Here is a 27,726-nt window from a genome sequence, read left to right as displayed (position 1 = left end):
TATAAATCTCCTAACAAAGTTCTTAATTAATTATGAGTTTAAATCCTTTAGTCAAGGTGAGACCTAATAGTCTTTATAAGCCTTTAACACAGTAGACCTCTCTTAGGATAGATCATAGATTATGATCCAAACTTTGTAGCCATAATTGGCCACACTTTATTGCTACAATAATTAAGATTAATGGGTGTCATCCCCACCCCATTTCTACCTTCTACTTGGAGGGTTTTTGGGTAATCAATTCTTTTTGGTTATGTGTTTATTTACTTTATGCTATGGATGTTAGGATTAACCTTAGAGAGAAATAAAAATCACATACAAATATAACCAATACCAAAAAATAGTAGATCACATAAAACAGAGCACAAGACACCAAGGTTTAATGTGGTTCACCCAATCCTAGGCCACATCCACTAACAACAAGTCCAATATTATTATGATCCAGTGAGTACAACCTAATTACAATCTATAATCCCTTACATCTCAATATTGCTACAAGAACCAATTTTTGCATCACATACTATTAAAGTCCCTAACCCTAAGTCTTTTCATACAAGCTTTTTGCCACTTAGAAAATTAGGGCTAGAATAATAAAAAAATAGTAGCTGGTGCCTTTTACAATATAAGGTCATTTTTGGCTTCGGGGGCACTACCCCTAAAAATCTACGATCAAGGGGTGTTGCCTCTTGATCCCACCCTGTACTATGATAGGGGGCATAGTTGGGGTGCTACCTCGTGGCCTTATCTTGGGAGTGCTACCCCTGAAAAAATAATCTAGAGGGAAATTATATAGAATATACCTCTAAGTCTTATTAGGCTCCATATCACAATAATCTCCCACTTGGAGACTGATCAGATTGAACAACAATAACCTCCCACTTCTAGGCTGATCATAGCACTACCAAACCTAGAACTCCCACTAGAATATATCAAACCACCCTAAACTCTATTGTTCTTTTATTATATTCAATTAAGAAAACCAACTGAAGCTGAAGATGAATTTAGCTTCTCCCTTGTCACAACCTTTGTAAACATATCTACTAGATTGTCAGTTGTATGTATCTTCTCTAACTTTAACTATCCATCATCCAAAACTAAATGAATGAAATGGTATCGAAACTGTATGTGTTTTGTCTTTGAATGTAGAGCTGAATTCTTTGCAAGATGAATAGTACTCAAACTATTTGTAAATAAATAATTATCCTTCTAAGGGTGTCCCAGTTCTTCCTAGAAGAACTAAAGCCACATTATCTCCTTAGTTGTCTCTGTAGCAGCAACATACTCTACCTTAGTAGTGGATAAAGCATTAAACTTCTATAACCCCTGGTATCAATATCCCCTACCAAATCTGAGTCGACATAGCCCTATAAATCAGTAGTAGAGCCCCCAAAGTGTAAATGCTTACTAGATGTTCCTCTCAAATATCTGAGAATCCATTTAACTACATTCCAATGCTCAATCCCTAGATGTCTAATATACCTACTAATAACTCCAACTGCATGTGCAATATCTAGCCTTGTACATATCATAGCATATACATCAAGCTTCCTATAGATGAAGCATAAGGAAACTTAGACATTTTATCCTCCTATTCTTATGTCTTAAGACACATCTCCTTAGTCAAATTCAAATGACCAGGTAAAGGTGTGCTAATAGCTTTAGCATTCTCTATAGAGAAACATTGAAACACCTCAATATAATCAGCTTGAGATAATGTCATTTTCTTGTTCTTCCTATCTCTACAAATATTCATACCAAGGATTTTCTTTGCTACGCCCAAATCCTTCATAGAAAATGCATGTGCTAACTGGCATTTCAACCCCTTAATATGATCCATGTTAGACCCAACTACAAGCATATCATCAATAATGGATATGATTACTTCTTACATATTTCAGTTTACATGTTAAGTTATGAGATGGATGATGGTGAAATGCTTTAGTGCTAATTCACCCCTCCCCCCTCTGATAACTTACTTTCCTGTAGTTATTTCCAACACATAACACATAAAGTTACTTCAAGCTCAAAGATGTTATTCAAGATCTTATAATGAAATAAAAGTCATCAGTGATGTTCTAGTCAAAAACTCTAATCACAAAGATTTCAAGCAACCCTTACCTAAATATGAGAAAGGAGAATCCACCAAAGAAAACAAAAAGGGGAATTCCTATACCAACATGGAAAATGTGATTAACATGATTGACCCTTTAAGTTAACATATTTATATGATAGGCCTCAAGTTTGATGAGGAACATAACTATGATATTGATGATGAGAAGCATAAGATGGCATTGCAAACACACAACTCTCAGCAAAACTATAGAGACACAAGGCTTAGGTTGACTCTCAAGGTATTCCTCTTCACATGGTGAGGCTTTAAAAACTATCACTAGGGTCAATCTAAATTTTTTCTCAAAGTAGAAAATGATACCAAGAATTCCTCTTCCTCCAAACAAGAGGCTCCACCCACCCTATCTAGTTACAACCTTGTCAGTTAATTACAGTGAACCCCAACAGAGATCTCTATTTTTGAGTTGCTAGATTTTTCTCCTCTACACAAGGTGATCCTAGAAAAAACTTTGCACACAACTAATATCCCCATAGACATTGATGTTGACTAATTCAAATCAATGGTTAACCATATCTCTTCAACCCATTACCTCACATTTTCTAAAGAGGATGATAAACCTCCTAGTCATCCCCACAATCTTGCTCTTCATATTGAATTCCAAATCTACCAAACCTAAGTTCAAAGAGTCCTAATAGAAAATTGTGTAGGGCTAAACATTATTTCCTTCAGTGAGATACAACAACTGGAAATGTCAAAGTTTGCAATTGACCCTAGAAAAAAGATCACTATCAGAGCATATGACAAGGTTGAAAGGTCTTCTAAAAGTTTAATCATCTTTCCTACTTGTTTGGGTCCTATTGAGAAGGATGTGGTATTTCAAGTGCTAGATATTCCACTTGTATGTAATATTTTGTTGGGTTTTTTGTAGATCCATGAAATGCAAGTTGTACCATCCATATATCACCAAGGCATAAAATTTCCATTCAATGGTGCAGAAATATTAATCCCAGGGGATAATTTTATGTCCATTGACATGCACATAGTTGTGGAATCACTAGTACCTCACAATCATCCCTCTAGTGACATTAAACCATCTCTTGTAGGATATGAAAATAAATTGGAAATGATGAGCCTTGGGATGGGGAGATAGACTTTGGACTTCATTGCAGTGATGCCAATTTCCCCACAATCCTATGGGAAACCTTTTGAGAAAATAAAGCCTTTGGCTTCTGCCATGACTATTTTGGGCATATTTTTTCAATCCTCAACTCCTTTAGAAGTTGAAAAAAAGGACCAAGCTATTAGAGATTGGATTTAAAGAGAGGAAGAGGATAATAATGTGGTCATTTTAACCACACCTATCTCTCCCAAGAGATATTGAAAGGGCTATAAATTTTTGACAAAAATGGGCTATTGAGGTCAACATCCTTTAAATAACAAAAAAAATGCTCTTATTGAACCCCTAAGTTACAATAAAGGATGGAAAAGTAAAGATATTTTTATCTTAGGGTATGGTATGTAAAATGACTTACCCCATTTTGATAGGAAAGTCCCTATTAATAGTGAGTGTGAAGATGATACTCAATATGTTGCTACTACTCTTCTACATGAAGTGGACCTCATTCTACCTCCCTTCTTTGGGGAGAAGATGTGATGTTCTATGATCATACTGCTAAAGCTTCTACATGTAGACAAACTAACTTTGATGAATCAAATGTTGAAGACCCTAATACCAAGAGAATTAGAAGAAACATAACCCAACTAATAGCTTGTGATGAAAGCACTAATTTTTAGGAATATGAATGGGAGTCTCTTTCTGATGCTTCTTGTGAATTGGGTGTGATAAAGTACATGTCTATGTTACCCAATTGAATGCAATCGATGAGTCTCATATAGGGTTAGATGAGTTAGATTCAAAACTTTCCTTAGTAGACCACCATGATATCTTTAGGTCTCCTCCTAATTTAGACTCTTTTGGGGCTTTCTCTATAAGTTTGACCTCTTTCATCACAATAGATGACTCTTTTCATATTAAAAACCTCAAATCTTCCACGTCACTTTCTCTCATGCACTCGAATCTCATAGATTGGTATGTTCAGAATATAAGACCAGAGTTGTCATCATTCCAAAATGATTATGAGATCACATGTTACCTCAGTGCCATTAAACCCATAGCATCTGCCACCAATGAACTGACTATCAACATGATTGAAATGGACATCCAATACCTCATTCAAAAACTAAAGAGAAAAATGAAAAAAAATCATTTAGATGGAGAAAACCACCTTATGGTAGTATCTAAGCCAAAAAAAGAGTAAAAATAAAGACGTATCTAAGGGTCAAAACCTCTTTGAGACACCTGGGGATGAGGTATTGTGTAGTCTCCCAAGATAATTCAAAGATAGATCATCAATATTGATAGAATCAATGTAGTCAATCAATCTTGGTACTATAGAATCTCCTCAAATCATATGTTTGGATCAATCCTTATCAACAAAGGAGAAAGAACAATTCACTAAGTTTTACTAGGAAAAGAAGATCAATTTTGCATCAAGTTATGCTAACATGCCTAGGCTTGATATAGAGCTCATTATGTACCATCCTTCTATATCTCCTAGTATTAAGCCCATTAAACAAAAATTGAGAAAGATCCATCCACATGTGGCCCTACTTGTAAAAGATGAGTTAGAAAAAATCCTTAAGTTCCAACTTCATTAGAGCTATTGATTATGCTGAATGGATCTCAAATATTGTCCTTGTTTCCAAACATGAAAAATATATTTTGTATGCATTAATTTTAGGGACTTAAATAAAACATGCCCAAAGGATGACTTTCCACTACTAAACATAGATATGATAGTCGATATGACTGCGAGTTATGAAATTTACTCCCTCGTGGATGGTTTTTCAGGCTATAATCAAATAAAAATTCCTCCTTGGGATCAAGAGAAAACAACTTTTACATGAGCATGGAGAACCTTTTGTTGGAATGTCAGGCCTTTTGGTCTCTTAAATGTAGGAGCTACCTATCAAAGGGCAATGAACATGATCTTTCGCAACATGATGCAAAAAATATGGAAGAATATGTTGATGACACCTTAGCAAAATCTAAACAAAGGAGCACTCACATGTCTAACCTAAGTCTGATATTAGATCATGTGGAACTATTCCAACTTAGGCTTAATCCAAAGAAATGTTTCTTTGGTGTCACGTCTAGCAAACTATTGGTATACATCATCTCAACTAAGGGAATAGAAGTTGATCTAGAAAAGGTACACGCAATTATGGAGATGCCACCTCCTAAAAATATTAGCTAGTTAAGGAGTTTGCAAAGATTCCTTCAGTCTATTAAGGGCTTCATCTCTTAATTAGTTGATGAGTCACAGCCTTTTAACAAAAAATTTTCATGCCCAAAGGTAGAAACACAAGCACAATTTTTTTTTAATTTACTTATTTATTTTTGAAGACCACTTTAGGAGGTCAAATCTTGACATATGCATTTGCAACTAGGTTATTGAAAACTAGGTGTTTGGCACACATCCACTCAAGGTATTTGAGTAGTGGTTATGCTCATAACATGTTGTAAACCATTATCTAGAGTGATCTCTACATAGGTTGGTCGAATGTCCAATACTATTTTCCCTCTTGATATGATGACTCAATCCACTGGTACAACATCAATAAGTTGGTTGGAAGAAAATCTATTCTTTCAACTTCTTGATACTAGTATTTATTAGGATCTATTAGTTTGTCAATCATGACATATAGAAAATAGTAATGATCTCTAAAGGGTGTGTTTTCTTACAAGGTTTAATGGTATAATTATCAATAAAAAGGGTATCCAATAAGGTTATCAACCCGACCTTAAATATATGGTTGCATTAGTAAAGTATCATGTAAGAATCTATTGTGAACAAGGATTCATAGTCACATTGATTGAAATGGTTATACATGATAACATCCATATTCGTGTTGGACCTTGAACTCCATTTCTAAGGTAGGGTTACATTATATGATACTCTTGTGATAAGATGCATGCATATTTGTCTCTTGTTACTTATCCTAATTACTCATGTATCACTTATGTCCCATGATACTAATTACATAATGTGTACATATATGTTTTTTTTACCACTATATATTAATTGTGCTTATCATCCAGCTATAACTAATCAATCATCAAATTGAAATCTACTAGCTAATTCCATTTGATTATTTACAAATTAGATAATTCTCCTTACGTCTTAAATTCCATAAAACCAAATTTTCTTTCATTAGCTATAACCCACTAATTAATTTAATTATAATAGTTACCACTTTATAAAAGCTCTACTTCATATCTATTAATGAAATTCTACCCTTATTAGTTCCTGCCAAGGTAGGAATACTTATACATTCATGTCAATCCAAATATGACATTAACACTAACCAATCAAATTTAAGAATTTAAAAGATTATATGAGATTTCAAATGTTTATATCTTTTTCTACTTTTTCATTATTTTATAAATCACATTTTTCATCCATTCTATTGGTCCATACTATTTTTGGTGGGGGAGAAAATTATTATTTTTCAACAAAAAATACAAATATTTTCTAACTTCATCTTGGTTGCATTAATGAATGTATTAATTATAACTTTATCTTTTCCACATTTGTGACAAGTTGATAAGATTTTATTTTTCCAATCATTTTATCTTCCACCTCACACAACATGTCTAATCAATATTAATTATCACAATCTATTAAATATTTTTTATTTTTTATTTTAAATATATTAAAAAGACATATATATATAACTAATAAATATATCTTTTTAATATAATTGCAATATGTTATATCTTTGTATTTGAATTTCTAATTTTTTTAAAACTTTATTTTTTTAATAAAAGTAGTTAAATTATTACTATTATTTTACTTTTATAAAAATAAATTAAATAATATTATTTTTTAATTATATTTTATAATAGTGTTTGTAATATGTATAATTGATAAGTGTTACAATTTTTAATTATATTATATAATAATTATTAATATTTTTTGTTTAAACAATTTATCATTTAGTTTAAATACATTTAAAACTTAAATATATATTTTAATATTAAATTAATACTAATATGCTAAAGAAATAATCACAAAATCGAAATAGTTCAATTCTAAAAGATATATAAATTATTATTAGGCTTTTATAAACTATGTATTAAAATTAAATAGTTATATTTTATTTCTTATTTATTACATCATATTTATTCATCAACATCAAATTTATATGTATTACATCTATTTATTATTTACAAATGTACATATTAAATTATATAGATATTATTTCATAATTAAAAATTACTTGATTTTATGAAAAATTTGGAAATACAAAACATTAAATAGTAAAGCTTCTCTAATTGCGTAAAATTAAACAATTAGTTTTATTTATAAAATATTTTTATATTTCAATACGTTTCATTTTTTCTTATAGAAATGTGAGTTTTAATATAAAAATTAAATTCTTAGTTTCATTAATTAAAATATAATATATTTTAATTATTTATTATAACCATGATTTTATTTTGACTATTTGTTTAATTAAGAAAAATAATTATATTTAATTCTCTCTCTCTCTCTCTCTCTCTCTCTCTCTCTCTCTCTCTCTCTCTCTCTCTCTCACACACACACACACACACACACACACACACACACACACACACAAAACTTATCTTGGTATCACTCTATCTTACTATTTTATCTCTCTTCTTCCTCCTCCTCTACATTATATATTATTTTTTCCTCTGCATATATGTTTATGTTGTTATTGTTGTTAAATGCTATTTATCTCTATCTATATCTCTATCCTAGTTTTTGTCTAGTGCTAATGATTAAAAATAGTGTGAGTTCCATTTGATAATCAAGATGAGAATAATGCATAATTGGGGGAGTTATTCCAACTACTTATGGTTGTCTAGTAGCATGCATGGTATGCTTAAACATATAATATGATACTCCAAATGCTTCATCACTTCTTCAAGTTCTATAATTCAAATATTGGTATGGATATCTTTCCTCATTGCACATAATTTAAGTTGTCAATGTATAAGGTGCAAATTTGTTTAAAGCATATGTATTGATTGTAGTATGATATTAAGTACTTAGTGCCATATTGGGGATTTTTTGCCTCTTATTCTTGCGCTTAAATGCCCAAAGATATAGTAATATAGCACAAGAACTTATCAACAAAATATGAGCCATCCTATCAAATCACAAGCACATTTCTAGGATGAGAATTTAACAAGAAAATATAAGCAATCCTATAAGATCACAAGTGCATTTCTAGGCAAAAATTAATGCATTAAAAATATTAATTTAGATTCTCAATCATCTACACCTCTACAACCATTATGTGTTAGGCAGGAACTATGACGCATTGCATCTCTTGTTACTATTGACAATATTTCTAGTTATAAAATACAATACAATCTACTATGATATAATACCTTTTCACTAAGGGCCCATTTGGCGAGCGGAATAGGAATACGTATTCTGGAATACATATTCCACAAATTTTGAATTCATTGTTTGGATGCACCAAAATAGGATTGGAATACGAAGTAAAAATGGAATATGTATTCCATTTTTGGCCCAAAAATGGGGTTTTGCAATTCCACCAAAATAGGTGTTATTGGAATACGTATTCCTATTCCATTTTTTTAAATTTTAGAAAACATAAATTTTTGGGTCTGCGAATTCCCATCAAATATAGGCTAAACCAAATGGAGAACATGAATACATTCTATTCCAGAATACGTATTCCTATTCCGCTTACCAAACGGGCCCTAAGATGATACTATTCCCATAGCAACCCCTTTGATTTCACACATCCTCCTAACACTACCATTAACAAATCACCCATTAACTCTACCTTACATGTTAATTCTCAAGGGTTCATAACAATTTAATATCTTACCACACTCATTTACTTTAATAACTACTTCTAAACACTAATCTCACACTTCATAGTATAACACTATTCCCTAAACTTTCTTCTACCTAATACTAATCCTAAACCGTCATTTATTTTCCTACATTCAAACCCAAGAGATTCAACCACCTACCTTCCCCGCTTACCACTTACTCCTATGTCCCATGTGACACATCGCCAAACTCTCCCCAAGGTCCTTGTGGTTATCCATGGCATAGTTCTAAAGCCCTCACCTATCACTTCATTCCCAACACTTAACTTCTTACCATCTCCTTGCAACTCCCCCACACTCCATCTCACCAAGCCTCCCCTTTTCAAATCACAAATGCTACTTTAGCCCATGTGATGCCTACCTCAACATGTGTTGGGCCAACCAGATAAGGCTACTATGTCGAGTAATGCACCTAGGTTAGCGTGTTAGGGGAGTCCTTCCAAGTCTATCAATGAGACATAAAGGATAGGAAAAGGGGTGATCCCCAAGTTGGTTCTCCCCAAAACATTTTTTCTTTTTTATTGCTTAGTGTATTTTATATAATAATGTAGTGCTTTTGAGTGAAAGGTATACTATAGGTAGGTGTTATGCAATAAAGTGTAGAGGAATGTTTCTTGGAAAGTGGCATACATAAATATATTGACTCTAGTCACAAGATTTTTTTTGGATTCCAACTTATTTAAATTTAGAGAAGGTCATCCTATATTAATGAAGTCTTCATTTTTAAATTAATACTAGCACTTGCACCGAAAAGGAGGTGCAAGGGTAGCCTATAGAGTTTTTATCTGAAGATTTATATAATAGAAAGAAGCATATAAAATTGACATTATACAAATATTTTTTGGATCATTAATAAATAAATAATAATTAATATTGTATAGATTTTGTGCTTCTAGAGATTTATTAAGATTTTTACAAGATTTTTTAATTTTTATATTAATTATATTTTAAAAATTAATACACAAACTCATTTTCATTTGCAATATATATTTAAAAGAGTATTATAATATAGATAAAAAAATTATAAATATATAATATGATATTATATATTTTATTTTATTTATATTATATATTAGTTATGCATTGATAAATATTATCATTTTCACACAATATTATAGAATTATATGTTATTTTATCAACAATTTGATATAAGTTATTGAAGTTAAATAGTGTATGTATATTTTTAAATTAAAATTATATTTAAATTCATCAAGGGAAGTAATAAGTCATTATGTGGCACTTGTTTCTAATTTTATTTCAATATTGTATAAGGGCATTTCATTTAGGTTCTTTGCCACATCATGGAGGAATCTCCTCACCCAAGTTGTATCATATATTTTCCTTGTCATTTTAAAATTAATGACAATACTACGCATTCCTTCTTTATTGCAATAATGCAAGTATTACCTCGTAGTGATTATAATTGTAGTCATAAAATTACATTCAATCAATGATTTTAGCTTTTTATTTCTAACTTTTTATTAGTTAATCATGGAAGCTCGAACCACTAGAAATGTAGGGAGTGGGAAGGAGAAGCATGAGTTTAGTATGGTTGAAAAGACTTGTGTACTATTTAGTAAGTCATCTATGTGTAAGTACACTATGATATCATAATATTTTATCTTTCTTATGATATTTTTCTCTACAATCACAAGTTTATTCTCTTTGAAAAAGGGTTTGCTTCAATGGTGGAGAAAAACCTCTCAAAAGTTTTGGTGTATTTCTAACCTTATTGATAGTAGACTATGTATGAAAGATGAGACTTTGATCATAGTATATTTTTAAATTTTCTACATTCTATATATTGTATACCATAGCATGAGCATAGAAGCCATGGAAATTTTAACAAAAGCCCTGAAATCTCTAAAAGTTGAAATGGACAATCGTTTGTAAGAATTTGAGCATGGGTTGCATGCTACATATATCAACTGCTCCAATGTTATTATCCACCATGATCTATTCAACCCCATTGTTGCTCCTACTAATCACCATCCCAATTTTACTATGCATCTCCAACAGAGAAAAATGTGAAGAATCAAGCCAATTAGAAAGATCCATGCCATGGTCATCACTTTGCTTTGCGACTAAAGAAGCTTCTGGACTAGGAAATAAATTGCAAATGCAAGGAGTTGGGGAAGCATCCAAATACAATTTTTTTGGGTGACTTGAGAAATCTCTCTAGATTTTGGAAATGCCTTGAGTATTGGCCCAAAAAATATGTAAAGAGGACTAAGTGCAATTGTTGTGGTTATGAAAATAGTCCATGATCTTTGCATATACACACTTAGCATATGAATATGCCCTGCTCCAAAAGCCTACTCGCATAATGTCTCCAATGCATTGCTCATTCCCATCTACAAGGGGAAAGGAAAACACATAAGAAACAATAGATGCAACATCTTCAACAATGGTTGCCCAAATCAGAAATACTGGCTTCAACATTTTTTCAACTTGATTACTGACCCAATTAATGAAAACTTTACGATGATTCCCATTGCAAGGCCTCCAATTATTGCATCATTGATGGTAACTGTAGCAAGTTTGAAGTTGTCAATGTGCCTAGCAAATGCATAGGTTACAACACATACATATTAATCATTTGGAAAATTTGGTATGCAAAACTCACAAGGACAAGAAAGAGTTTGTAATTCAATGGTTGGAATGAACAATGAATAGTAGAATGTAACTACAATAATTGCGACTAGTATCATGATTTTCCATGGGGTGGGAGATGGTTTTACCATTCTTGGAATTTATTTGTTTTTATCTTCGATGAATAATATTAGCAAATGGTATTATGATGCAATTATTTCAGTAGAATCCATTGCAAAGGAGAAATTAGTGATATCATTGGTCTTTTTTGTAGCAGAGTCTTGTCTTGTTGTCTTCTCTTTCTCAAAAGCTAGGACTAGTTGAGCATGATGGGAAGAAAAAATATGACGAGGAGAAGGCAAAGGAGAATTCTCTTCAATCTCATATTTTGATGCTTCATAGTCTAAATGGTAAAGTTTATGAGAAAAATCTCAACTTTCAATGTATCCCATTGATCTATATTTGTGGAGCATGTGTATTGGTGATGATCCATGACTTGGAGTCATATCACCACTTCAAAATAAACTTCTAGAGAATTCAGACCCCCTATTTTTCTTCCTCTTTTGCTTTGCAATGTGCTGCTATTTCTTTAGTGCATTAGTCGTATGCTCTTCGAATTTAGCCTCTCTCATGTGAGACCCATTTGCATAAACCATTGTTCTAATCTTTAGAGAATAATATATTTAATATTTATATTTTTCCTTTAATAATAAGATTTGATGTATTTCATCTTTTCACTTATATAATTGAATATTCTATATAATATAAATTAAATGTATAAATATATTGAATTTATATAATATATTTGTATATTTAATTATCATATATATATATATTAGAAAAGAACTATTAATAAATGAAGTTTTTTCACATATTTAGTTTAATTATAATACACAGATAAATTTATTTATGGAATTAAAAACCTTAATTTAATGAGTTAAAAAACTTGGTTAAGAACTTTAAAACATTAAAGGTAAATCAAAATTTCCATGGGAGAGAAAGGGGTAGAGAGAGGGGGGAAGTTTGGAGAAAGTGAGGGGTCTATGTTTAAAAATGCTATTCTAAAGATAAAAGAATTGTGGGCTTGATATTAGAAATACCATTAGATTATGTAAGCATGGTAGCATGTCCATATGTGAAAAGTGTAGATTCAATAAAATGTGGAACATAAAATTTAGGTTTGATGTTGTCCAACAGTACCTCCATGTGTTTCTCTACAGTCTTCTCCAAATAATGGAAGCCTCTTGTTGAACAAATCAAATGAGAGTTTTGATAAGCATTGCTCCTTATTTTTGCCAAGAGGAAGAAGAGAAAGTAGAGAATGAGAGGTCTAAGAAGTTCTACCTATCACCTGTAAACCCTAAGTAGTTGGACATCAACTATCCTTCTCCTGTGAAGATTAATTCAAATGTAGCAGAGATTAAGGAAAAATCCACTGGAGAAAAGACTTTTAATTGGCATCTGGCAAAGGCTACGATCATGTCAATGGGGTGTGATTGAAGGGCCCTAGCTAGAATAGGGAGGTGAAGGAAAAATGGTGCAAAGAAAGAGCAGTGGGAGAAGAAGGAGAGGGAAAAGGAGGAGGGGGAGAAGGAGAATGTTGTGGAGAAAGAGGAGGGCGATAATGCTACTACTGCAAAAAAATATTGATGGGAGGAAGAAAAATGGCATGTTATTGCCAAGGTGAAGGATGAAATTGTTTAGAAGAAGGTTGTTCTAAGGCAGAGAAATGAAGGAAAATGTCCACTTGGCTCCCCAGTTCGATCTCCTGAGACGGTCTCAGTGCATTCTTACTTTGAGGCCAAAAGAAAGAGCAAGAATTTTCCAAGGAAGAAGAAAACAAAAACGAAGAAGAAAATTGTAGCAAAGGATGTAGTTGCCACAACAGGATGCAATTATAGGTTGAACACTTCTTCAGTAGACACTACGGTGTAGGCGGCCATGATTCAGAATTTGGCAAATTTTGACTACTATGTAAAAAATTCTGAATGGCATGAGACAAAGTCCGATTGGAGTGAACTCCAAAAGAAAGCCTATCAGCTAATTAAGTAGATTACTAAGGATATTCTTCTCATTATTATATTGGTCTATATTAGCTGGAAGTTTTATCGCTCTTATTCCATACAAAAGACAGAGAATAAAATGCATATATTTAGCAAGTTTCTTCTTCAATGTATATGTTCCAACCTATCTTATTTTTCATTCTTCTTCTCTATATTATCATGGTATTATTGAATATTTATAGTGTGATAAAGTGATACTATTTTTGTGTAGACATTAAGTTGGATCAAATGATTCAAATTACTTTGTAGTAATGTGTTTAACTAGTAAGGATAATGCATTAGGAATCATGTTCAATGAAAAACTATTTGATTTCTTGTTCCATCAATGATACAACTAAGATGATGTTTCTTTTGAATGTATGTATAATAACTTCTATTTACAAAATCAACCTTTTGACAAGCATTTTTCTTGTATAGATTCCTACTTCCATTACATACATGCATTTATTTGATACACACACTTAGGATGAGGTTAGTTATCATATGAAATCTATGTAGAACAAATCCATTGTTTGAATCATAAATCCACATGAGGGTAAATTTCTTTTCTTTTCAACACCATATTCACAATGATATACACTTAAAATGAAGATCCTCTCTTACATTACATTTCACAAAACAACAAATGGAGACCTTGTCAACACAACATATTTTGGAATGACATTGAGGAACACTAAACTTTTCAAATACATCACATCATGACACATCTTTTTCTTCATCAAATAAGGTAGAGATCCCAAATTTCTTCATGGATCCAAGAGCCTAATCCTGCAAAACAAGGACATGAGAACCATGGAGGCTCACCTCCCATCCTAGGTCTCATAGAGGCCACCCACCGAGCTAGGGGAAAGAAGGCTCCAAATGGATTACACACAAGCATATTAATCATGCATGAACAACTCAAAAAAATCACAAGTCACATTTACAATTAAAAAATCAATCCAAACCATAGCTTACACAATGATTACTATACAAATCATGAACACTAGGTGAAGGTGGGCTCTTCAAGAGGAGAAGGCCATATCCATAAAACATACAAATTTTCATATACAACATGCCTCTTCAAGGCTATCAAAATATCATCCTCTTCACATCAATACACTTATACCTCCATTTCACATTTGAAAGGCATATGGCTACAATGGACCCCATACTCCATGAAAAAAACTTTCTTCTCTCCAAGAGAATATTTTCTCAACTACATTATTGAGACCAACTAACCCCTTCACCAAAGGCATCTCTTCCCTCTCAAGGTTGAGTGAAGCCTTCACACCCATGAACAATTCATACACAAAATTAAGAGAAAATGCAAGATAAATTCATCGCAATAGTTACACATAATAACAAATACAACACCACATACATTATATATTTCCATTCACAATATGAAAAAGTATTCTACACAATGAGTAAGTGCAATGAGGATCCTGGAATGGGCACCAACCTTTGTCCAAGCTAATGGAAATGAAGGTTGTTGAAGAGCTCCCTATTTCCTTAGCTTCCTCTCCAAACCATAATTGTCTCTAAACTTAGAGAGTGGGTGAACACCCTACTAGTTTTCCCAAGTCTCCCTAAAAAGGCTCTCCCACTATCTATTTTGGCAAAAAAATCAAGCTAGTACCTCTTACAACCTCCCCCCCCCCCCTAGTGGAAACATGGGGAAGAACTAATTAACTATGCCAAGCGAGAGTGGAAGGAGCGGAGGGAACGAAGGTTTTCAAAATTTGAATTCACGTAAGGGTAGGATTTCTCTGGATTGTCAAGATCATATCCATGGATTGGAACATAGGTCATAGGGGGGGATAGTCAAGAAATTTCAAGTATTGGGGACCATTCAAAAATTGTGGATGGGGACCCAGATGTGCCCCCCAAGGAAGTGGTCAAGATTCCTTCGATTCCCAAAGTGGACTAGCAAGGAGCTACAAAATGGTCCTCTCTTTTTGAGGTCAAACCCTTAGGTAAGTCCTCTTTCCCACCTACCAAAACTCTACTTTAATTTGAGAAAGGCTCTTGTGCCATTGCCATCCCAGATGAGATTGTGGATCATAGCATTCGATCCATGGCTTCAACATTGATTGGGAAATTTTTGGGGCCTAGACCAAACATTGATGATGTTAGGACTTACATCAAGAAGCATTGGGCCCTCAAAGGCCAATTCTTAGTCATCACTATGGTGAAGGGTTTCATGTCATTCAATTTCACATGCATGGAAGATTTGGCCAATATTCTTTGTGAAGGACAATGGCCTTTTAGTCTCTCCACTCTGGTGTTGCAGAAATGGTCCTCCAAATTGAATTTGAGTGACTCCTTTTTTGTTCAAGCCTCTGCTAGGGTTAGATTACCCAAGCTACCTTTAGAATTTTGGAATGAGGATGTTTTTGTGGGGCTTGTGAGGACTTTTGGTGAACTCCTCTCTATGGATTTTATCATGGCCTCCAAGCATCATCTCAACTTTGCACACATCTGCATAGGTGTTAGAGAAGGCACAGACATTCCTGAGACTATGGCCTTTCATTTCAAACTTGGGATGTACATCTAGAAATTGATATATGAAACTATTCATTTTGCCTGCTTTCTTTTCTTGAAGGTTGGTCACAAGGCTCATCAGTGCCCCAAGGCAAAAAAATAGAAGACCAAGGAGCTAACCATCTTGAATAAAGCTAAGAATAAATCCATCCCTTCTCGCTCTTCTGCTAAAGGAAAGAAGAAGTTGACCTGGAGGTGCAAACCCTCCAAGCCTTCAGAGTCACAAGAGAGCAAGGAAGAAAATCAGAACACATTTAGGAAGATTGATGCTAACGTGGGTGATCCAGCTCAAATGGTGTCAGCTGATGTTGCCCCCCACCCCCCTCTCGAAAGCCATAGCTAAAGAGGGAGGTATATTATTGAAAGAGCTTGAACAACATGACTAGAGGTAGAATGACAAGAGGCAGTGTTGCCTCACTTTTCACCATGTACCAATTTTGCAAAGTAGAGATTAGCTTGTATTTTTTTTAGTTAAGTCGATTTAGTTTCCCCTTTTCTTTCCTCAAGTAATAAGTATCTCCATCGGGTTTCCATCTTTCCCTTTTCTTGCATCGTATGGCCAGGTGGGTCTTGTTTATCATCATGAGTCTTTGGGGTAGTTTAGGACCTTGCTCAATGGAAATTCTTAAATTATTTTACTCCAAATGAACTTACTCACAAGTCATTTTGTTCCAAACTTATAGAAATTTGGACTGGCGAAAAATCCAGTTTCATCTTCTCCTTGGTGGTTTTCGCACCTCGAAGGTGAAAATCTGCCAAGATTCCTAAATACAATTCATGAGCTTAAATGAAGAGAAGAAAATTATGTTATGGATAGATCATTCAATTGTTGCCATGTTTTTTCTACGGGAACCTTTCAAAACTCACTGAGATGATTAAAAAGAGGAACAATGAAAAACTCATAAATGACTTCTCCTCTGTGGGTTTCGAACCAAGAAGTCAGTTTTTCAAAAAAGTGTTTGTAAAAGAATTAAGTGAGCTAGTGGATTCCACCTTTCACTTGTGAAGTCAATTTTATATTTTCCAAATGCTTAAAGTAAAGTGATTTGGGTAGAGAAAGTAAAACAATGGGCATTGGCAGAAAATCAAGTTTCTTCTTCTCCATAGCGAGTTTTCGCACCCTGAAGGTGATACTCTGCAAGGATCCATAAATGCTATTTGTAGGCTGAAACAAGGAAAGGTAAGCCATATTATGGATGAATCATTCAAATATTATCATTTTTTCATAGTGGGAATCACTCAGAACTCATTAGGATGATTAGGATAAGCATCGACGGAAAACTCAAAAATAGCTTCTCCTTTGGTAGGTTTTGAACCAAGAAGTAAGTTTTCTGAAAAGGCCTAAATAAAAGGCTAAAGTTATTAGTGGGCCCCATTTTTCACTAGCAAAACCTTATTTATGTTTTTTGAAGGCTTATAGTCAAGTGCTTAAGGCAGAAAAGGTAAAGTGAAAGCTTAAGCGAAAAAATGGAAATTGCCTTCTCCATTGCCGATTTTCTACCCTCGAAACCAATTTTCCACATCTAATGAAAAATTGTAACTACAAGAATGGTAAGTGTTTGAATAGATCACAAGATGTGTCTAGGACAAAAATGGAAGCAATTAGTAAAATTTTTAAGGATATTTTGAGTAGAATCTAGCCAAGCAGATTTTTCTTCAAGGGGTACTCCATTCTTGATTTTCTGAAACTGAGTGAAAATGGAAAGGTAAGTCAGTAATAAAGGAGAGTTACCATTGGGCCAATGGAAAGAGTGAAATGACAAGGAGAAATTTTTTAGAACCCTTATATTTACTAACTCAACAAATTTATCGTTAAAGTCGCTTGTGTGGTGCAATTTATGAAATTTAACAGGCAGATCAAGGGTTTTCATATAAAGAAGAACATAATAGAATTTCAAATCATCGCTTTACTGTTATACTATTATATTGAATAGTTCTTCCGAGAAACTTCAAATTTTAGGGTTCATTTTCTTACATTATCACAATTGTTGAATTTCTATCATTCTATATCAGGAAAGATGGCATCAAGATTCTTCGGTTTTGATGGGCTGGGTGGAATCAAGTCAACATGGAAAAGTATCTCTGATACTTCACTATGATTCTTTGATATGAAAGATTTTTAGAGAAGGATGAGAATTGAGTTGACTCACCCTATAACGAAGAAGCTTCAAGGAAGTGGACTAGTGGAAGTAGCCAGGTTTCTTGTCACAGTACAAGCTCCAAAACTAATTGTGGAATGTATCAACCATTACAACCCAGACACCAAGAAAATCCTATTGCCTAATCAAATGGTATTGATTTCAATTGATAGGCAAGCGATGGTGAATTGTTTGCGGATTCCAAAATCAAAGGAGTTCTCTGAGCTAACAATCGAAGGAGCCATGTTTGAATTCTCCCTGAAGAAGATGGTGTGGTGGAAGGAGATCATGAATTCATGGTTCCAAAAGCCTAGAGGGGCAAAGAGTAAGATCCCTAAAACCCTTTTTGGCATGGATATTAAGCCCAAAATTGTGGATATTTTGGTCCTCTTGCATTGACTAAAAGGTGAGGTGGAAGCATTCAATTTTATAGAACAATACTTCTTTATGGTGCAAATTATCTTCTCAGACACGGAGTATGTTGATTGGGCATATGAAGTTAGTGAACATCTTTCTAGGGCTCTCAGTGTAGCTAAGTTTTACAATTCATTTTATATGTCATATTTCTTGATATATATGTTGGCTTCCCTACAACTGTGGTCGAGACTCCCTAGAATAGAGAATTTTCTCAAAAATGTAAAAAGTTATGAGTTTTATCCATGCTTGTAGTTACAAAATAGCTATGCGGAGTATATCTAGGTTAATGCTTTTACTATGAGAATCTACAGGGAACTTCAAGGGTGTCTAGAGTGAAGGTTTAGTCTAGAAGTGATGGCGGTCATCAGCTAGTTTGGCTGTTATTTTATTCAATTCTCATCTTTTTCTTATTTGTGTCTTTTAGCATTTGACAGATTTCCCCTTAAGATTCCTAGATATCTGGATGATATGATTGTGCTCATCAAGGTCGTCAAGCAATCAATTCAAGTAAATGTGTTGAGCACCAGTTTGAAGAAAAAGGGATATAAATTTCCCATAAAAGTTGGAGCATACAGTTGTGAGTCTCAATTAGATGCGAAGAACATACTCAAATCATTCAAGAACAAATATAGACTGGAGGAGTATGAAGTGATAAGGCCCATGTTTGATCTAAATGGGTATGCTAGAGATGTGCTTCAAATTGGAAGCATCATCAAACATGTAACAACTATAGAAGATTACTGGGCTGATTGCAAAGATGAGCTAGAGAGCCAAGACCGTGCCTTTGCTAGACTCACAATAGAACAAATAAAGACATATGGCATTAACTTAGAGGTGGAAGGGCTAGAGGATGATGGGAAAAATATGTATAGTAATACATATTTGACCAAATTGAGAAATACTCCAATCAGTTCTGAGCCATATGTCGATGTGGAGGAAGACCTTGATGTTATGATGGCTTGAATTATCAAAAGAATCAAGAAATGGGTCAAATGGATAGAAAAAAAGGGTCAAAGTAGGAGCAAGACTACTCAAGCTTCACCAGCTACTACTACTCTGACTTCTTCTCAAAGTGCCACACCTAGTGCTACAACTTTAGCTGCTCAAGGACCTGCTCAATCTGCAAGAGGAGGTGACCAACCCCCAGAGAAGAAAATTTCAATAGCTCCAACTTGCCAAGGTGGTCCTCTACCAATTATTGGAGCCCAAGCTAGCATCAAAGAAAAGAGGACTGAAGAGCCGAAAGATGGTGTTACTGCTCTAGTTTCACCTCCTCATGTGGCTACTACTCCATCTCCTCATCATAGCCCTGCTCCATCTACAAGTGCTCCCCTTTTGAAGCCGATTGGTTCTCGCATTCAAATAGTAGAGATCAGGGATGAACAAAGCAATAGTAGCAAATCCACTAAATTTGATGAAGCCACAAGGAAAACTCAAGAGCAAGAGAAATTCCTAAGTTCTTCTAGGCTTCTATTTCAGGATCATAAGAATCTATTTTCTGCTACTTCAGCACTGGTAACTCTGGTGAGGAAGAAGATGTTCAGTATAGAATCACTTGGTGCTACTTCTAAAGTAATCAGAATAGAATCCTAGCTAGAAGATACTCTAGAAAGGAAGAGAAAGAGGAAAGAGGAGAGTATCCCTACAAAGGATACTATGTCTCAAGTAGTTCACCCTAGATCTATAGTAACGAAAGCTAAGAAGCAGAAGACTTTATCAATACTTGGGCAAGATCCAAAAACAAGACACTTAACAATGGAGGTAGCAAAGCCAAATAAAGAAGGGATAATTGAGGACATGACACCTGAAGATTTCACTCTGCATTTGATTGATCTTAGAGAGGTTGGGCATGATACAAAGGTGGGCCTATGGAGACCAAGTAACGAGGTGATGGAAGAACAATTGGAGAACCTCAAATTGTCAAAAATCAGAATGAAATCTGAGATTGAAGAATTGAAAAGATTTATCAGGAAATTAGTTGTTCCATTGGCAACTTTACTGGTGTACCTGCTACTGAGAACCCTACTATAGAAGAAGTGCAAGCCTTCATCTCACAGCTTCAAAAGGATAGGCATTTTGGCCAAATCAAAAAAGAATGGATTAAGAAACTCAATGTAGATGGAGCTATTCTAATTGATCAAATTGGAAATGTTATCCTTCGATTGGAAATTGAGAAGGATAATATCACTTCTAATCACAACACTTTGGCCACAGAAAAGGCAAGGTGTGACAAATGTATTTATCTCCTAAATATGGTCATCCAAATGAAGGCAAAAGAGGCAGTTGAAGTGAATATTTTGAAGAATGGGACTGAGCCTCTATTTGAATGGCTTCAAAACATGCAATTCAAGTAGGAGATGATTCAAGAGGTTGAAGAAGGACTCAAAAAAACAAAGGAAAAGGTGAAGAAGATCCAAGAAAGAGCATTTGAACTCATGCAAGGATTACACACTGACCCACAAAATAGTGGGCAAGGAAAAGCTCTTATTGGGGTAGAAGTAATGAAAAATAACTTCTCCACATACTTGAGTAATCTATCTGGGATGACTTCAAGTAGTTGAAATAGAGTGGTAGAGTTGCAGATGCTTGGTGGATACATACATGTAGCGGCTGGAGAATTGACAAGTTAGAAAAATGCAGTAAAGGAGTTGGCTCAGGAGCATTCAAAGTGGCTCTTAAGATTCACTAATGTACATGTGCCTAATCATGAAGAAATGATCCCAATTATAGTGGCTTCCAAAACATATAGGGCAAAAATTGAGAAGGGAAAGAAATCTAAGTAATTCATTTGACACTCCGCTTTTCGTTCTCTGATGTAAATCTTGCAAATTTTGTAAATTTTGTAAAATGAAAAACTGACATCTTGCCATTTGTCATCCTTAGAAGATGAACCAATTAAAATTCCTATTGTAATGATCATCTCTCAACTCTATATGTATGAAGTTGAATGATTAATGAAGGGTCGACAAAATTTTGGTGTGAAGTACTATTTGTTGCAGAGACAATTGAATGGTATTTTATTTTCAATCATTTTCCATTCTAGTATGTATTGTGATTAGTTAGTATTTCCTTTCTATATTGCAAAGAACTAAAGAAGAACATAGTTTCATTCCCCTATTTTCTAGACTACCAATGAATGTAATAAGTATTGTTATAATTCATTCGACAAAAGGATTCTATTAGTTTTTCACGATTCATCAGTTGTATTTCAATTTGAGTTTGACTTAGTTTAGCATCAGTTGATTACACAAATGGATTTATGGATTCATAAGATGTGTGGACGCATGAATCTATTTCAGTATTGAGAAGTCTTTCTTACCTAAATTAAGTTCTAGATAGGCTTAATTTGGTCTTCCTCTTCTGCTCTCAGGTTAAGAGCATACCTCGCATTAGTTTTAGGAAAAAAACATAATTCCCTAAAGATCATTCACATAGGGAGCTATACCTACCAATTCAGAGAGAAGCCAATAATTACAGAGTGGATTTTCAACTATTGTATTCAAATATTATTCTTAATTTTAGGCATTAAGAGCCATATTTTCACAATAAAAAAGAAAGGATAAATTTTTTTACTAATAGGCAAGAACCACCCCTCTCTAATGAGAGAGAAGCTCTAAGGATGGAGACACCAAGACTCTCCATAGAAGATTTCCCCCAAGCCTTTGGCTTCCCCTATCCATCCCTCTAGAATGGATTCCAGGCAAGAGATTGCCCCATCTGTTCCCAAGGGATTGGAGGAAAAACTCCTTCAACTCATCATCAACGCCTCTCCCGACTAGATCTCTCATTGGGAAGAATGGAGTGATAGTTTCTCTCCTAACATCCTTAATAGCTGGTGCATGACAAAAAAGAAAAAGAAGAACCAATATATTCGTGACCACCCCCCTTTGTCCCCTACGACAACAAGAAGCAAGGTTAGGGCTGATGTTGGGACAACCCCAAGCAACAAGGAAGGAAGAAATCTAATCAACTGTTAAGAAGAAACCAAAAGGAACCTGGCAGATGGGAGCCAGAGATCCATCAAGGAATTTTTAGGAAGTAAGAAATGGAGGTCATTTCTTGGAACATAAGGGGCCTTAATGGGGCTCATAAAAATGAACTAGTTAGAAATTTGATTAGAGATCAAAGACCCAATTTTTTGTTGATCTAGGAGACCAAGATGAAAAGGGAGTTGGTTAAAAAGATTTCTTTCAAAAAACTCATGAATGGTGAGGCCACTAACTTGGATGGTGCCTTAAGAGGGGTGATGATTCTTTTTAACAATAGGGCATTCAGGTTGGTCCCCATCTTCAATGATGATAATGCTCTCCTATGCAAGGTGTCTCATATCCATACCGACGACTCTTGGTTTATCTTGAACCTATATGCCCCCAACTCTAAAAGGGAAAGGAAAGCCTAATGGAATAAGATCTTTTTTGTCATCACCAACAATGATGTCAACAAAGGGATCATCATGAGGGATTTTAACTCTCCTCTCACTAATGATGACAAATGTGGTGGTCTTGCCCTGGATCAAGATAGCAAGCTTGACCTCTCCAACTTCATCCTCAACCTGGATTTCATGGACGTGGACCTCCAGGGAAGAAGATTCACTTGGTCTAATAGAAGAGTTGGCAGTGAATGTATCTAGGTTCATCTTGACAAATCCCTCATCTCTCCCAACTGGCTATAGACACACTCCTGTAGACTTTCCCTTCTTCCTAGAATAGGCTCAAACCATTCTCCTATTTCTCTCTCTGTCTCTCCTTTTTCTATCAAAAGGATGTTCCCTTTCCATTTTCAAAAAATGTGGATTACCCACTCGGCTCTAGAATCCAAGATCTCTTCATGGTGGAATATTGAGGTCGAAGGCACTACTATGTATAGAGTTGCCTAGAAATTAAAAAATGTGAAGAGAAACATTAGGATCTGGAATAAGTCAAACTTTGGCCACATTTTTTGGAATAAACATGAGAAGACTGACCAGCTCTATATCATCCAGGAAGAAATTCAACAATTCGAATATAATGACCAGAATAGGATGGAAGAGAGGGCCATCCTTCTTTATCTCCACAACATTATATCAAAGGAAGAACATTTTTGGAAACAAAGATCTAGAGTTAACTAGTTGAGAGAGGGTGACCAGAACTCAAGATTCTTCCACTTGACCACTCTTAAACACTAGGAAAATAATAGGATCTCTAACAGTAAGAAGGGCCAAGCTCAATTATTCAAGGATGATGAGATTGTGGATGAAACTATTTAGTTCTTCTCTTCCCTCCTCTCCAAGGACCCTTCTCTCTCGGGGTGTGATCAAACAGACATTTTGTCTGCTATTCCTTCCTTGTTGGAAGTGCATCACAATTCGATGCTAAAATCTATTCCCTCCCTAGAGGAAATCTCTAGGCTCTCAACTCTCTTTCGAGGGACAAAGCTCCTAGATCAGATAGTTTCCCGACCTTCTTTTTCTAGGTCTATTGGGAGGTGGTCAATAGGGATGTGATTAAGGCTATTCAAGAATTCTTTGGAGCCAGAAATCTTTTGAAAGAACTCAATGCCACATTCTTGGTTCTCATTCCCAAGATTCTAGGAGCTGACCCAATGGACAATTTCAGGCCTATTAGCCTTTGTAATTCTTTCTACAAAATCATATCTAAGGTCCTTACTTCTAGGCTCCTCAGCATTCTTCACTTGATCATTTCTCATTAGGGTAAAAGCATAGATCTGTGTCACCATTTGTGATACAAAAACCTATTTTGGTCAAATCTCATTTCTCTATCAAAACTCAATTTTTTTCAAAAACTAAAATACCCTTTTATAGATCTCAGATTCAATATCATCATTATATAAATTTTTGAGTGTTTTGATTAGTTATAATATGTTATAATCTCAAAATATTATAAGTTTATATTTCAAGATTTCAAAAGATGCTCTCTCAAAAAATGAAAAAAAAATAGTAAATCATATCAAAAAAATAATTATTATATTTATCACTAGAGGAGAGAATTCTCTTCACGAATATGTAATTTTTTTTCAAGAAGGTATAGATTTGATAGGGAAGCTTTGACGGGAGGAAAAAACTATTGGATTCTGACAAGGTCAAACTTGAGTACTTATAACAAAGAAAATATACATCAAAAATAATTATTTCTTTTTTTTTTCACTACCTATACATGTCATCTATAAAATATTTTCAAATTAGAACAAAAAAAGATGATTTGCAAATACTTGTTTGACGGGAACTACATCCTATATTTTTTATAGTTAAAAAAGGGACTTCAAAATAAAATAAAATGAATAAATTCTTAGTCAAAAAAATTATAAAAATTATAGGCATAAAATTCATAGAATTCTACACATTTCATTAGTTTACATCATCTTCATATTTTAAACACAAATACCATTTTTTTGGTCATTAATTTTGAACTGTCACATTTTGATATCATGTTTCTTTATAAAAGATGACACAGGTTTGTTCTTTTGCCCCTTAGCAGACTAACTTTTTCCTTGGGAGGAAAATTCTTGACTCCATTGTCACAATCCATGAGGTCATCCACTCTCTTGAGGCTGGTAAGAAGGAAGGTTTTTTTCTCAAACTAGATATGTCTAAAGCCTATGACAGGGTAGACTAGAATTTCCTTATGGCTGTCCTTCAAGATTTCAAGTTTGATGCTTGGTTTTGTAAGCTCATCTCTCAACTTGTTACTTCTCCTTCTTTATCTATTTTGGTTAATGGCTCCCCCTCTCTTTTCTTCTTCACTTTGAGAGGATTGAGGTAGGGTGATCCCTTATCCCCTATCCTCTTTATTATCCTAGCTAAATGCTTGGGAAGACTAATCTAGAGAAAAAGTTAGGATAGGAGTTTACAAGGGCTCAAGCCCTATTCAAGTTCCTATTCCTTCACTTATCAGCAATTTGTGGATGACACTATCTTGGGAGGAGAAGCCTCTATTAGAGAGGCTAGAGTTTTTAAGGATCTGCTTAACACCTATACTAGGGGCTTAGGCCAGGCTATTAGTTGGGAGAAGAGCTTGGTTTACTTTATCAATACCCCTTTGGAGAGATAGAGGAAAATTTCTTGCATCCTAGGAAGTGGCATTGGGTCCCTGCCAGCTAGTTATCTTGGCTTGCCTCTAGGCACTAGACCCCTAGATTCATTCTAGAATAGCATCATTGATAGATTCAATAGGAAGCTCATTGGCTAGAAAGGGGCCACCCTAAGTTAGGCTGGCAAGTGTACTCTAGTTAAATCCATATTCCAAAACCTCCCTACTTATGCCTTAAGCCTCTTTGGTATCCCAACCAAACATGTGGACAGAATGGAGAAGATTCAAAGGGACTTCCTCTAGTCTAGATTTGAAGATCACAAGAGATACCATATTGTTGCTTGGGACCTCATTTGCCTTCCCAACTACCACAAGGGGCTAGGTATCAAAAAATTAAACATCTCAATAATTCCCTTTTAGCTAAATAGCTATGGCACATTTTTCAAAGCATAGGTGTTTGGAGGGATATCCTATTTGAGAAATATCTGAGAAGATAATCCCTCATTTTCCCAATTTATGAGACTGAGATTCCCCAAGGGTCCTACATTTGGAATGGGATCTTGAAGGCCAAACCCCTAGCCAAATCCAAGGCCAAATGGAAAGTAGGCAAAGGTGACAAGATTTTATTTTGGCAGGACAACTAGATGTGTCAGGGACCACTAATCAACCACCCTAGCTATGGTAGATGGGTAGAGAAATGCATAGAAACGTTTGGCATGAAAGTTAGTGATTACAGATCAAAGAATGGCTGGCACAACCTGTCTATGATATCCCTAGACCTTAACCCCTTAATGGTTTTACTGAATTCCACCTTCATTAACAATGAAAGGGACTCCATCATTTGGGGAGACACCTCTATATGGGACAGGATGGAGAAACCCATTTGGGCCAAAGCCTAGATCTTTGGTCTCACACCTAAAATCAACAATTTCTTCTGGCACCTCCTGCAAGAAAAAATTTTCACCTTGGATAATTTAGCTAAGAGAGGCCAAATTATCCCCAATAGATGTTGCCTCTACAAGCATGAATTGGAAACAATCAACCAAAACAATCAACCATTTATTCATTCACTACCCCTACTCTTCCAAGGTGTGGATCTTCCTAACTAAGGATCTTTGATTAAGTTGGTGCTCCCCGACTAGTATCTTGGATTTCTTCTACCAGTGGAGAAGCCATCGCTCTAGTTTGAACTCTTAGTTAATGAGCTCTTGGACTCTCCCACACTTCTGCTGGGGAATCTGGAAAGAGCACAACAACAAAATATTTAGAGAAAGAGAGTCTCTAGAGTTCATAATCACTAAGAAAATAGAAGGTCTCATTTTGGAGAACTTTGCAATAACTAAAGGAGGAAATATTAAGGAAGGTGGAATTAGAAAATCCATTAAGAAAGAAAGGGCCAAGAGAAGACAGGAAGCAAGATGATCTTTTCCCCTTAAGGACTGGCACAAAGCCAACTTTGATGAGGCAGAAAAGGGGAACCTCTGTCTGGCCAAAAGTGGAGGCATAATTAGAAATAGTTTAGGCAGAGGAATTGTGGCTATTTTTTTCCCTCTTGGTCACTAGACAAACCACTATATTGAAGCCAGTGTGGCTAGACATATTGTTAAGCTAGCCTTGGTCTCTAGGATTGAGCACCTATGGCTTGAGGGTGACTCTCTAAACATCATCAATTGCATCAAAGGTCAATTTGTGCCTTCCTAGACAATTGCAAATGTCATAGAGGACATCAAATTTGAGTTGGGAAAGTTCAAAAAGACTCACATCAGCCACGCTTACTAGGAAGCCAACTTGGTTTCTTACTGGTTTGCCAATGATGCCATCACTAGAAACTCAGTGATGACATGGACGAATGGAGATGAAATCCCAGTAACAACAATTGAGTTGATTTGGTAGGATAGAATACAAAGTAAAAATATAATCCCACTTTAATAATGAA

The sequence above is a fragment of the Cupressus sempervirens genome, chromosome 6 (assembly GCF_028749045.1).
Source record: "Cupressus sempervirens isolate cs-2001-9-10 chromosome 6, ASM2874904v1, whole genome shotgun sequence".
In the NCBI taxonomy this organism is placed as follows: Eukaryota; Viridiplantae; Streptophyta; class Pinopsida; order Cupressales; family Cupressaceae; genus Cupressus; species Cupressus sempervirens.
This window is presented reverse-complemented; position numbering follows the sequence as displayed.